The sequence below is a fragment of the Triticum urartu genome, unplaced genomic scaffold, assembly GCF_003073215.2.
Source record: "Triticum urartu cultivar G1812 unplaced genomic scaffold, Tu2.1 TuUngrouped_contig_2282, whole genome shotgun sequence".
Taxonomy (NCBI): Eukaryota; Viridiplantae; Streptophyta; class Magnoliopsida; order Poales; family Poaceae; genus Triticum; species Triticum urartu.
In genome coordinates this window covers 15,559-30,452 of record NW_024112756.1, presented here as the reverse complement: position 1 = coordinate 30,452, position 14,894 = coordinate 15,559, and the positions used below count along the sequence as shown (strand labels likewise).

The 14,894-nt window shown below is 43.0% G+C and overlaps 1 long non-coding RNA gene across 1 annotated transcript; it reads right to left on the bottom strand.

Annotated features, from left to right (window-relative positions):
* Window positions 1-446: 446 nt before the first annotated feature.
* LOC125526906 lies at window positions 447-2,612 on the bottom strand. Its single transcript, XR_007291923.1, has 3 exons — window positions 2,366-2,612; window positions 2,048-2,290; window positions 447-1,470 (listed from the first exon to the last, which is right to left on the bottom strand). It is a non-coding gene; the product is annotated as an uncharacterized LOC125526906 (long non-coding RNA).
* Between the last annotated feature and the right edge of the window lie 12,282 nt (window positions 2,613-14,894).

Genomic DNA, 14,894 nt, shown 5'->3' with positions numbered 1-14,894 from the left:
CCAAATTCCAAACATGACATGTCCAAAACATCACATGTCTAAATATGACATGTCCAAATTCCAAACATGACATGTCCAAATCACATGTCCACATATCACATGTCCACTTCAAATTTGCATATAAAAGGAAGAAAAATATAGAACTTGAAGAAAAATGGAAGAAGTCATTTTTCTTCACAATATTTGAAACTAAATTCAGCCTACCTAAATTTGAAACTATTTTTTTTGCTTTAAATAGGGTTCATACTAATTCTGTTTTTTTAAATAGCAACAGTTGCTTTAACTAATCTGTCCTAGGGTTCAAACTGATTCTAATTAACTAACTAGCACTATAAAATTTAAATAGCAATAATTGCTTAAGCTAAAAAAATGCAAGAAACCTATATAATCAATTCTGTTTTTTCTTTTAGCTACACCAAAAACACCTAACCCTAAATTTCTATCCTAATTTGAAACCTATATAAATTTCTGTCTGAATTTCAAAACTGTAACGGCCCGAACCTGATAAGATTCGATGTCTCCGTGCCCACTGTGCTAGTTCCTGGATCTAGTCGCTAGCACACACAGTACATATGAATATCAAATAACAAGTGAATCATTTACTATAACGTATGATCCAGAATTCATAAAGTATTACAAACTGAGTAGCACATAGCTAACTTTATTCAATACTAACAGCGGAAATGTAGCATAAGCAAACGATGAATCCCATCAATGCCCATTGGCGAAAATGTTAAGTGAAGACTCGCGACCGTACTGTATCTCACTGATCATCTAAAAATCCTGCAACATGATAAGTATGATATAGCAAACCTACATTGAATGTATTGGCAAATCGCACAATATGATATAGCAAACCTACATCCACAAAGCAATGTATGACAAACAAAACACACAAGTTAGTTTGGAGAAGAACTTCACCTACCTCCACTACCTGAACTCACAACCGTCTCTAATTTACTCACCCAAGATAACCCGAAGATTCTAAATAAACATGACAAGAACTTCAGAAGTATCTCTCAAGTGCGCTCTGTCAGTGGCACATTCTCTAGGAGCAATAGAGCGCTCTACCAAGGACACATTCACCTGATTTACATTCTGAAAACTATACCTCGCCTCAAGTGCGCTCTGTCAATGGCGCATTCTCTAGGGACAATAGAGCGCTCTGCCAGTGACGCATTCACCTGGTTAATGATCCCGAGCCTATGGCTATAAACAATCACCACTTTCATGGATCACTCGACACATGCCCGCGTCTACCATAGCAAGTTGATCACACCATCACATACCACAATCAACAACAAAACATGGTAACACAGAATACACATATCAAGCCAAACATATAGCATAACATAAAACCACGCTTGCATAGTAGAATATAGGATAAGCAAAATTAAAGTGCAAACTTGCCTTGAACGATGTTGAAGTACTCTAATGCTTAATTCTGATCCGCTTCACACTCCGGACAATCTATACCATAACGAAGGCACCGATAAATAAACCGTACTCACATAACACCAAAATAAAGTCAACAGCAATGGATCCAAATAAAATTTAAATAACAGAACATATCAATAAGTATATCTTATCTACATGCTAGTAGGAACACAATGCAAAAAGAATCAACTAATTTGGATCAACGGTTTGAAAGATATGGCCTCCGGAAGTTTGCATTCAATTTTGAGCAAATTCAAATTTAAATAGTGCAAACACGTGAAACTTTGGTACTGTGATAAAGTGTTGGTTTTTGTGAATGCATAGGAAAAAAGAATCACCTAAATTGGAGTTATGGAATAAAGGATATACCCATTTGAAGTGTTAGGTGTAAATAAAAAAAAACGACCGGAAACTCCTGGTCCTGTAGCAGCTCGTGTGCGGGTCCTGTAGCGGGGCCACGTGGCAGCACGGGATTCGGTGGACGGAATTCGCTGTGGTGGCTAACTAACGGACAGCGGGTAATTAGTGCATACCAGTTTGGCTTTAAATAGAAAGAAACTGATCTAATCCTGACCGTTTAAAGTAGATCGGACGGGTGAGGGTTGCTCACCGGAGAAACAGGAGAAGACCGCCGGACTTGGGGAAGAACGACACGCGGGCTGTTCGGTGGTGATGCAGGTGACGGCCACGGAGGTGAAGAGGGGGTGGCCTACGGGTGCGGACTTCCTCGGGGGTGATCTTGGCGACGTCGACGGTGGCTGGGAGATCCTCGGATAGCGATGGCGAGCGGCTGGAGCGGCGGCAGGGGAGTTGAGCTCCGGACCACGGTCGTTGCGGTCGTCCTTGTGCTCCCCTGCGTGCTTTAGAAGGTAAGGGACGTGGAGGAGAACAAGGGGAAGAGGACAGAGTGGAGGAGATGTGTAGAGACCCTCTGACGGCGGCGAAAGAGACCGGCGACAGGAGCTTCGGGCGGCGGACTCCGGCGACGAGATCGGGGCGGCTCTGTAGGGCACAGGAGAAGGAGATTTTGGCGAAAACCCGACTAGGACGAGTAGGGCAGAATATATAGAGGGTAGGGCGTGGGAGAGAGGTCAAGAACGGATCAAATCCATCGAAGATTTGGGTCGGGACAGTGAAGAACTCGTGCCCGTGCAGGAGTCCGTGTCCAGGAAGAAGACGACCCGGCGGGACCCAGCGTCCGTGCAAGCGATGGGGAGAAAAAAAATAGAAGGAGAGGCCTGCGGGGTATGGGCTGCTCGCTGTGCGGAAATGGGCCGGCCTGCCTAGCTGCTGCGTGTGCTGCGCGCGCGGGCGGGGTGTCGGCTGGGCCGCTGTACAGCCCGACTGCACAGTGCGCGCCCTGTTTTTTTCACTAGCTACAGAAGTTATATAAAGTAGCTAAAATAAAATGCCAAACTGAAAATATAAAATAATTAAAACACACAGTAAAACATTATATCTATATTAGAAAACAGTGAACATTATTTTACAACACAAATGAACTAAGGACAAAACAATTATGCAATACAAGCATAAAGAGCAACATAATAACCACTATAAAATAATTTTGAGTTTCTATAAAGCCAAAATAATTTAGGTAGACACAGGAATGTATTCTTAGCGTTTTACAAATATAATTAATATGGGAGAAGCCATATTATCTCCACTCCAAGTATATTGCCTTGAGTTGGAAAACACTTTAAATATTCAGAAAATTTAAATAAGCATAGAAATCATGATGAAAAGAATGACCCTATTAACATTTCAAATTTTAAAAAATTGGGATGTTACAAAAACCTAGCTAAATTTATGTCCTAATTTGAAACCTAGGCTTCATACTAACTAGGGTTCAAATTGCACCTATGGTTCATAATATAGCCAAATTAACCTACTAGTTTGATACCTAGCTAAATTCATAACTAAATTCATCACCGCAAAAAAAATAACTACCTACTGCCCTAACTAAATATACAACCTAATTAACCTACTGTCCTAACTAAATAGATGACCTAATTAACCTACTGCCCTAACTAAAACCTAAGTAAATTAACCGAAGAACCCTTGCTAGAACTCTAATGGCAGAGAGAGAGGAGAGGTGGGGGGCTTATAGAGGATGTAGGGCGAGGAGGCATGCCCGACGAAGGCCGAGGTTGGGAAGGGAGGGAGTAGACGAGGGAGGCGTGGCGCGTCGGGATCGGGGCGGAGGCCAGGCGACGGCAACAGAGGCGTGCAGCATCGTGGTCGGGGCCGGGGCCGAGGGAGAAGGCGCGCGATGTTGGGGTCGGGGCCGGGCGATGGTGAGGGAGGCATGTGACGTCGGGATCAGCGCTCGGGCTCCGGCGAGGGTGAGGGCAAGGGCGACGAGGGGAGAAGAGAGGGGGGGAACTGGGGGAGGAAGGACAGGATGGAATTGGGGGAGGAAGGAATTGGGGGCCTCATCCGCACTAGTAGGATATAGATTCCCCGTGGGAAGAACATCCTTTAGGTACTTGAGAAGCTCATCGAGGCTAGTGTCGGTCCATTTTTTTAGCCTTCGTGTTTAGGAGTTCGAGCGTGAAACTCAAGCGGGTCACCTCGGGATCGCAACCATGATATAATTGAGTGTTCGAGTCAACCACCAGTTGTTGCAGCTTGGCCTCCTCTCTAGAAGCAGCTCTGTCAGTACTCGTCTCCTTGCGAAGCAGTGCTTGAACATGAGGTTCCCGCATGATTGAACTTAGTATCGACGAAGTCTGCGGCGCGAAGTCCACATTTTCTCCGTCGCCATGTCTGGTGAAAGGACATGCGGTGCCCCCATGTGTGGTTTTGGTAATTGATGACAATCACTATGGACTAACGGTTGCCTTGAGTTATATTTGAAGGATTTGTCCATAGGATTGTGTTGAAGGCCATGTGTTGGTTTCAAGGATTTTATGAGATGGCCAAAGTGCTTTTCAAGGAATTATCCAAAGATTGGTCATGTGTGAGTTGAGATGGCCAAAGTGCTTTTCAAGGAATTATCCAAAGATTGGTCATGTGTGAGTTGAGCTTATTGCAAGCATGTCTTGAAGAAGAAGATTGTGTGATCATTCATGGTTACCTTCAAGACATCATCCAAATGAGAGTTGGAAAGATTCAATGTTGATCAAGACTAAGTCAAGAGTGAATCAAGTTGATGATTTTGGAGGGAACTCGTAAGTGGAAGAGAATTTGGCAAGGTTTTTAAGTCAAGCTTGAACTAGAAAAGACATGGGGAATATGCAAGTGTGTTTAAGGTGATTCCGAAAATGGAATATTTATAATATCTCCTAATTGGGAGGGTATGTTTAAAGAGAAACCACATGTGAGTTCCTCAATAAACGGATCGAACGATCCTAACGGTTTATTTAGTTGAGTTGCAAAAATTATGATATGATGCATGATGACATGAATGCATGCAAAAATAAGGAGCCAGAAAAAATGAACACACGGAGAAACCCGGAACCTAAGGAGTCTTCTCGAGCATCGATCTTGGGGCGTTACACATCGATCTTGGGGCGTTACAACACTCCACCACTACGAGAGGATCTCGTCCCGAGATCTAGGATGGCACCGGAGGGAAAACGGAGGAGGAAGATGAGAGGTAAAACTAAGTTGCTTCTTTGACGAATGAGTGAAACCAAAGAACCTTGAGAAGTTGAACAAATTGAAAGAAAGAATGCAACGAAGAACAAAGTTGAAAACACTCTGGTAGGGAAGAGTAACAAGGAAGAACGAAATTCGGGCAGCACTCCGATTGAAAAGAAAAGGAATTGAATAAGAACTTGGTAAGGTGAGAAGATGCTTGATGAAATCACAACACACTGCCTCCGGAACTATTGAATGAATGTAACAAGGGGTAAGAAAGATCTCAGACAGCACTCCGGTTGAAAAGAGATGAAAGGCTTGATAAGGAGAAAAGAACTTGAGCAAAATGGCACAACACTCCGGTTAAATGAATAGGCATGAAAAGAACATGATCTTTGACAAAACGAGATGATGGGTTGAAAAGAGCAACATCACAATGCCTCCGGAAGAAAAGAATAGAAGATAGATAATTGAAATAGGAGAATGGAGAAGAATAATCCAACTTCTTCCACAAAAGAGCTTGAAAAGGCATCTTTAGGAGAAGGGTCGAACGGAGTTGTTGGAAAAACAACAACGAAAAGAATAATCTTGATATGGTCTTATGGAATACATCTCAAATTATGAGGTGACAACCTGCCACTCACGGGAAAAAGAATTGGATTGGTAAGAACAAGGAGACGAGAAGCTTATTTCACCGGGAGGATAAATGAAGAACTTGGGTCGTTTATAAGCACCATAAATAGCAACAATCCTTAGCGAAGGCTTTAGGTGAAATATAACCCAAGATAACTCCACCAAAACAATTGATGGATTGAGAAGAGCTCATGCTTGAAAAGATTGATGGGTTTAACTATCTCATTCTTAACAACGTGTGAATCATGAAACATGAACTCAAATTATCCAGAATGACATGATACCACCTCCAATGATACGTTAGAAAGAATTGCACTCTGGATTGCAAGATGAAGAATGCTTGAGCTCCTCTGCAAAGAATCTCGATGAACACTTCGAGAAGGAATTAAATCCTTGATGAACCATCATGTAGAGTCTCCATGAAGAACTTCGTTAAACAAAAGAATGATCAACCGGAAGGAAAGAGAAGTTGAAAACACAAGGTGAATCCTTGTACCGATTTAGATGAATCTGCGTGGTGAAATAATTGAAAAAGGTTGGACCTCCGGGAAAAATAGAAGATGAAATAATTGAAATCAGGAATTTGATGAGCCTCTGGAATAGGGAATTGAGTTCACTCGATGAAACAAGAATAAGAATTACATTATGCTTATCCTTCTCCAATTAAATTGGTGACAAACAATGGATTTGGCATATTACTTATTCTCGTAGAAAAATTAAGAGAGATATAACATAAACTTGAGAATGTCTTCCACGAACCACCGGTAGGATTGGAACAACGAATAAATTGATATGATAACGAAGGAAAAGAAATCTTGAATGAACCACCATAAGAATTGAAAACGAACGAAGTAAAGGGGTGAATCACCGGTAAGAATTAGCAAATGAACGAAGATGCTTGCTAGGATTTAGATACATGAGAATGAAGAGCTCATGGATTGATTAGAGAGTATTGAATGATGCACCGGTAAGATTTAGAGAATGATAGCTGAAAAGCTAAGAAATGAATAATATTTGAAAGGATGGCCTTCGGGGAAAAGAAATGGAAAAACAACTCATGAAATGCTCCGGATGGGTGAAAAGAATTCTCACAATTGAAAACAATTTTTGGAGGATGGCATTAAGCTAGAATCATGAATCTCTGAGAGAACGGATAAAATATGGAGGGAAAACTCTTCTTCGGTCTTCAAAACCTGAGAATGAGGACGAGAAACACCAACAATAATTGTAGAGGCACTCTGGAATAATCAAAAGCGAAGAGATTGAGCCAACGATGAAAAAAAAATTGAAAGCGATATTGAAGAAGGCAATTGACTGATGAAAATTCATTATTACATCAAACTTCGAAAAGAATTTGATGGTAGCTCCAGGAAAATAGAAGAGTCAGGTAAGATCCTGGAAAAAGACCTGTGGGTTAGGGCCCACTCAAAAGAAACACCATAGAACGATTTAAAAGAGAGAAAGCACCGGTAAGATTTAAATGGCTAGAATGAGATAACAACCTCGAAATAGGTTGAACTGATCTTGAAAGACAAGACGAGCCTTCTGAGATATCTTCAGCACTCCCGAACAAATGAATAGCGAGAAGTAAATTATTATGAGGTGCACCGGTATGAGAAGGTATCTGAAATGAGGAAAAAGGGGTATGAGATCAACACCGAAAGCTTGATTTGAATCCACCGGAGAAGAAAACGAGTGAAGAGTGACGAACTTGAAGCTCCGTCTGAATCTTCATGAGAATCACCGGGTAAGAACATGAAGGAAAAGAATGGAGAGACTTCACATGAATCAAAGGATACTTGATTAAGAAATCTGAGTCCTTGAAGCAAAAGGGTGGGTGGGAGGGAAAAACAAAGGCAACTTGGAGACGGATGAAACAAACACCGTTGAGAAGAACTGATCATTGATCTTGCGGAAGTTGAAATGATTGGATCCACTTGAAGAGAAGCACACCGGTTAAAAAGGATTGACATGACAAACTCGATTATCATGAAGGATTAGTATTCACATGAGAACACCGCTTAGGAAAGGTATGGAATCAACATTTGACTTCGAAGCAACTCGAATACCACACTCAAAACAAAACAAGTATTGGCTTGCAAAATAAGCCGGAACAAACATATGATAGAGATTTCGTCTGAAGTTTTCGTGGTGGGGCCTACACGGGCTCGATCGTACATCACCATCATGTACAAGGCAGTGCACATGACATACGAAGCGTCCCCGAGTCGGCATAGCCAAGGACTCTTTAAGACACAACGAGACCACTGTAAAACCAACCGTGGATAGGCGGACCACTAGACGTCGAACCCCAATTTCATATCATACATCTGTTGGAAAGATATCCTAAGAGCTACTTGAATTCCCACTTATAAACTCCCGAAATTTTCCGGTTATGCAATCAGGTGTTGGGGATACAGGGGAAGCATAATATCTCACCCAAAACTAGCAAATCATACATCCAGCTGTATCCATCCTTCAACACATAACCAAGAAACCTTCAGAAATCGTTTACCTCAACCTTCGAAAAGCATCCGTTATACGAGTTATGGCAATACTCCCGAACTCCCGCCCCAGTACTGGGTGGCGTCGAGGTTATCTCACCAACAACTGCATAAAAGAGATTTTCGATGTCGGCGAAACTAATCTCAGGTATTCCAGAACTGCAACGATAAAATTGTGACGACAACACCTCGGAGCTCAACTCCCCGGGACACTGCCACAACCCCTAAATGTCAGGAGGCACCGAGAACAATGTTCTCGTCACAAAACCATCGGAACGATTCCAAGATACCCGCGTGATCCTAAATTTTTTTTAGTGAAATTTGAGAAGAGAAGAGTCAAAACTATACGTCAGGATGCCTTACCAGAGTGACGAAGGGACTGAGGAGTAAAAAGAAGTCCTAACTCTCCAATATATATAATTCCTAAATGACTCAAAACATTTCTAGACTCAATAACGCCAGCGATTTGATCAAGCAGGGGGCTCCTAAGGTCGGGGAAGGCTCTGATTACCAACTTGTAACGCCCTCGATGCGGCTATATCTCCCATGTGTCGAAGCACGACTTAGAGGCATAACCGCATTGAAAGCAATGTCGCAAGTGAGGTAATCTTCACACAACCCATGTAATACTTAAGGGAAAAGATACATAGTTGGCTTACACTCGCCACTTCACACAATACATGAATAAAGCATTACATCATCCAGATACAATCAAGGTCCGACTATGGAACCAAAATAAAAGAAGACTACCCCAAATGCTACACAGATCCCCGATTGTCCCAACTGGGCTCCACTACCGATCAACTAGAACGAAACAACACAAAGGACAAGATCTTCATCGAGCTCCTCCTTGATCTTGGTTGCGTCACCTTCTCGGTTCAACGGCACCTGCAAGCTGGTTTTGGAAGTATCTGTGAGTCACGGGGACTCAGCAATCTCACACCCTCGCGATCAAGACTATTTAAGCTTATGGGTAAGGTAAAAGGTATGAGGTGGAGCTGCAGCAAGCGACTAGCATATATGGTGGCTAGCCTATTCGCAAAAGAGAGCGATAAGAGAAGGCAAAAGCACGGTGAAAGCACAAGTGCTCCCTAGGTGGTTTTGATAATTGATGACAACATATCTCTTGTTGGACTAACATTTTGATCTAGCATGTTTCAGATAAGTTCAACAATGGAGTGGCATGGACTAAAGGTTGTGGGAACTCCTTCAAGATGCTAAGGACAAAGGATTGGCTAAAGCTTCAAGCTCAAGACTCTTCATTTTACATTTTAGTGATCCAAGATCACATTGAGTCCATAGGAAAAGCCAATACTATAAAGGAGGGATGAGGTGTTGCTTAATGAGCCTCTTGCTTCATGTGCTTAATGATATGCTCCAAAACCCTCAACTACTTTCCCATATCCACATATGACCTAAACCCTAAGCCAAACACGGTCCTACCGATTCTTTCTATCCGACGCCACCGAGTTTCACTTGTCATAAGCCACTGCCAAACCCTAGCAATTCGGTTCTACCGATAGGGATCGCGGTCTCACCGAGATGGGATTGCAAACTCTCTGTTTCCCTTTCATAACTTTTCGGTCTCACCGAAAGAGCGAATCGGTCCCACCGAGATTGCAGTGTAAACTCTCCGTTTCCTTTTTGTAACTTTTCGGTCTCACCGAAAGAGCAAATCGGTCCCATCGAGTTTACCTGACCAACTCTCTGGTTAGCTTATTACCAAACTCGGTCTCACCGAGTTTGTGTAATCGGTCTCACCGAGATTACGTTATGCCCAAACCCTAACCATATCGGTCCTACCGAGTTGCATGTCAGTCCCACCGAAAATCTCTAACGGTCACTAGGTTTACCTTTTCGGTCCGACCGAGTTTGTTGATTCGGTCCCACCGAGATTGGAAAACTGTGTGTAACGGTTGGATTTTGTGTGGAGGCTATATATACCCCTCCACCTCCTCTTCATTCATGGAGAGAGCCATCAGACTAAGCCCACACTTCCAGCATCCTATTTCTGAGAGAGAACTACCTACTCATGTGTTGAGGCCAAGATATTCCATTCCTACCATATGAATCTTGATCTCTAGCTTTCCCCAAGTTGCTGTCCACTCAAACCTTCTTTCCACCAGATCCAAATCCTATGAGAGAGAGTTGAGTGTTGGGGAGACTATCATTTGAAGCACAAGAGCAAGGAGTTCATTACCTACACACCATTTGTTACTTCTTGGAGAGTGGTGTCTCCTAGATTGGCTAGGTGTTACTTGGGAGCCTCCGACAAGATTGTGGAGTTGAACCAAGGAGTTTGTAAGGGCAAGGAGATCGCCTACTTCGTGAAGATCTACCTCTAGTGAGGCAAGTCCTTCGTGGGCGATGGCCATGGTGGGATAGACAAGGTTGCTTCTTCGTGGACCCTTCATGGGTGGTTGCTTCTTCGTGGACCCTTCGTGGGTGGAGCCCTCCGTGGACTCGCGCAACCATTACCCTTCGTGGGTGGAGCCCTCCGTGGACTCGCGCAACCGTTACCCTTCGTGGGTTGAAGTCTCCATCAACGTGGATGTAGGATAGCACCACCTATCCGAACCACGGGAAAAACATCCGTGTCTCCAATTGCGTTTGAATTCTCCAAACCCTTCCCCTTACATTCTTGAAAGTTGCATGCTTTACATTCCGCTGCTCATATACTCTTTGCATGCTTGCTTGATATGTATTGTGTATGTTGAAATTGTGCCTAAAACTCCACTCAAACCAAAAAGGCCTAAAAATTGCAACTTTAGCACTAAGTGTCTAATCACCCCCCCCCCCTCTAGACACATCTACTTCTAGATCCTACAAGTGGTATCAGAGCTTTGGTCTCCATTGCCTTGGTTTAATCACCATTGGAGGAAGATGGATATGTCTACCTTAGGGAGTCTTAGACATAGAGTGCCTATTCTTGATGGAGAGTATTTTCATGAGTGGAAAAATGAGATGCTTGTAATTTTCAATCAATATCATTTGAACAAGTATATTGCTAGCCCTTGTGCACCTCATATTGATCCTTTGCATCCTACCCTAGATGAAGATATTGACATGATTCGCAATCTTAGAACTATTGAGCTCATCATTAGAGGATTGCCCAAAAATTTGATTGCTAGTTTGCCTTAATTGTGCCTATACTATATGGAAATTTCTTGAGGAACAATTTCCCGATCATTCCTTGGAAACTTTGGATGAAATTCTCCATAAATCTATTGCCTTGAGTAAGATGAACTCTAGTGATCCTAGTTTTGGTAATTGTCTATTTGAACTTACCAATCTTAAGCATGCTAAAGGAGATGTTGGAATCATTAGTGATATCATATTCGAAGCTATAAGAATTCATAAAAGTGGCCACTTTGATGATCATTTATCTAATGAATTACCCTCTCTAGGAAATGATGAGTCACAAGATCATGATGAACATGGATACTATGATGATGATGATGATGATGATGATAGTGGCTTCGATCTTGATGATGCAATGAGACATTTTGGTCTTATGGCAAATCTTCGGGGATATGAATCAGGAGGAAAGGAATGGGTTCTTGATAGTGGATGTACTGATCATATGACCGGAGATGAAGAGATGTTTTGTGAGCTTGCTGAAAATGACGGCCCTCGAAAATATGTCACCTTTGGTGATAATTCAAAGGGTAAAGTGGTTGGCCTTGGTAAGGTGGCCATCTCACATGATAGTTCCATTCAAAATGTCATGCTCGTTGAATCTCTCGGCTACAACTTACTTTCAGTATCTAGACTTGCTGATTTAGGTTTGAATGTCCTATTTACTGAGGTAGATTGCCAAGTATTTCATCGAGACAATCATAAAATGGTCTTTACGGGTATGCGTAGAGGTGATCTTTACATTGTCGATTTCTCTAAAAAGGCACAACCTAAAACTTGCTTTGTTGCTAAATCCTCAAAAGGTTGGTTGTGGCATAGACGACTAGGTCACGTTGGCATGAGAAACCTTGACAAGCTTATTAAAGGAAATCATATCCTTGGAGTTAACGATGTCATATTTGATAAGGATAGACTTTGCAGTGCTTGTCAAGCAGGTAAACAGGTTGGAGGAAGGCATCCCGTGAAGAACATCATGACCACAAGAAGGCCACTCGAGCTACTTCATATGGATCTTTTTGGTCCCAACGCCTACAAGAGTCTCGGTGGAAATTCTTTTGGTCTAGTTATAGTTGATGATTTTTCAAGATTTACGTGGGTGTTCTTTCTTAATGACAAGTCGCAGGTCCAGAAGATCTTCAAAAACTTCGCTAGGAAGGCCCAAAATCAGTTTGATGTGAAGATCAAGAAGGTTCGGAGTGACAACGGAACGGAGTTCAAGAACGCAAATGTGGACACCTTTCTTGATGAAGAAGGGATTTCACACGAGTTCTCGGCTACGTACACACCTCAACAAAATGGAGTTGTTGAGAGGAAGAACCGGACGCTCATCGAAATGGCAAGAACGATGCTTGATGAATACAAGACGCCGAAGCACTTTTGGGCAGAAGCGGTTGAGACAGCTTGTCACGCAACAAATCGCTTATATCTTCACAAGCTACTCGGCAAGACGGCATACGAGCTTCTCACCGGTAACAAACCCCAAGTTGGATACTTTCGAGTATTCAGCTCAAAGTGATACATTCTTGATAAGCATCGTCGTTCAAAGTTTGCTCCTAAATCTCATGAAGGTTTTCTACTTGGTTATGGCTCAAACTCTCACACTTACCGTGTCTACAACAATTTCACCCGAAAGGTTGAAGAGACGGTAGATGTGAAGTTTGATGAATCTAATGGCTCGCAAGTAGAGCAATTGCCAATTGATGTAGGAGACAAAGACCCTTCAGAAGAAATCCAAGACTTGTCCATTAGCAAAATTCGTCCAAAGGAGGTGAAGGAGAGTACTTCATCTGTCCAAGTGGAAGCTTCTACTTCACGACAAGGTGAACCAAGAATCGACACGGAAGCATCCACAAGTGGGACACACCAAGATGAAGAAGACAAGGAAATGCATCAAGACGAACATCAACAACCTCTTTCTCCACCACGACAAGAGAACGGCGACGTCAACAATGAAGAAGGCCAAGAAGAAGAACAAGATGAAGAAGATGTTCAACAAAGACCCAAGCAAAAGCTCTCACGAGTTCGAGCAAAAATTGCCAAAGATCATCCCGTCGAGCAAATCCTCAATGATATACAAACCGGGAGAATCACTCGCTCAAAAACTTGTTTAGCTAACTTTTGTGAAAACTATTCATTCATCTCTAGCATTGAACCTATGAAGGTTGAAGCATTGGAAGATCCGGATTGCAAACTCTCTGTTTCCCTTTTGTAACTTTTCGATCTCACCGAAAGAGCGAATCGGTCCCACCGAGATTGCAGTGTAAACTCTCCGTTTCCTTTTTGTAACTTTTCGGTCTCACCGAAAGAGCAAATCGGTCCCACCGAGTTTACCTGACCAACTCTCTGGTTAGCTTATTACCAAACTCGGTCTCACCGAGTTTGTGTAATCGGTCTCACCGAGATTACGTTATGCCCAAACCCTAACCATATCGGTCCTACCGAGTTGCATGTCAGTCCCACCGAAAATCTCTAACGGTCACTAGGTTTACCTTTTCGGTCCGACCGAGTTTGTTGATTCGGTCCCACCGAGATTGGAAAACTGTGTGTAACGGTTGGATTTTGTGTGGAGGCTATATATACCCCTCCACCTCCTCTTCATTCCGTGGAGAGAGCCATCAGACTAAGCCTACACTTCCACATCCTAATTTCTGAGAGAGAACTAACTACTGTGTTGAGGCCAAAGATATCCATTCCTACCATTGAATCTTGATCTCTAGCTTTTCCCCAAGTTGCTTTCCACTCAACCTTCTTTCCACCAGATCCAAATCCTTGAGAGAGAGTTGAGTGTTGGGGAGACTATCATTTGAAGCACAAGAGCAAGGAGTTCATTACCTACACACCATTTGTTACTTCTTGGAGAGTGGTGTCTCCTAGATTGGCTAGGTGTTACTTGGGAGCCTCCGACAAGATTGTGGAGTTGAACCAAGGAGTTTGTAAGGGCAAGGAGATCGCCTACTTCGTGAAGATCTACCTCTAGTGAGGCAAGTCCTTCGTGGGCGATGGCCATGGTGGGATAGACAAGGTTGCTTCTTCGTGGACCTTCGTGGGTGGTTGCTTCTTCGTGGACCCTTCGTGGGTGGAGCCCTCCGTGGACTCGCGCAACCATTACCCTTCGTGGGTGGAGCCCTCCGTGGACTCGCGCAACCGTTACCCTTCGTGGGTTGAAGTCTCCATCAACGTGGATGTAGGATAGCACCACCTATTCGAACCACGGGAAAAACATCCGTGTCTCCAATTGTGTTTGAATTCTCCAAACCCTTCCCCTTACATTCTTGCAAGTTGCATGCTTTACATTCCGCTGCTCATATACTCTTTGCATGCTTGCTTGATATGTATTGTGTATGTTGAAATTGTGCCTAAAACTCCACTCAAACCAAAAAGGCCTAAAAATTGCAACTTTAGCACTAAGTGTCTAATCACCCCCCCTCTAGACACATCTACTTCTAGATCCTACATACGGTCGAACAACTATGATCAAGAAGTGATCCTAGAACAACCTACGTCAAACATAACTCCAACACCGTGTTCACTTCCCGGACTCTGCCGAGAAGAGACCATCACGGTTACACACGCGGTTGATGTATTTTAATTAAGGTC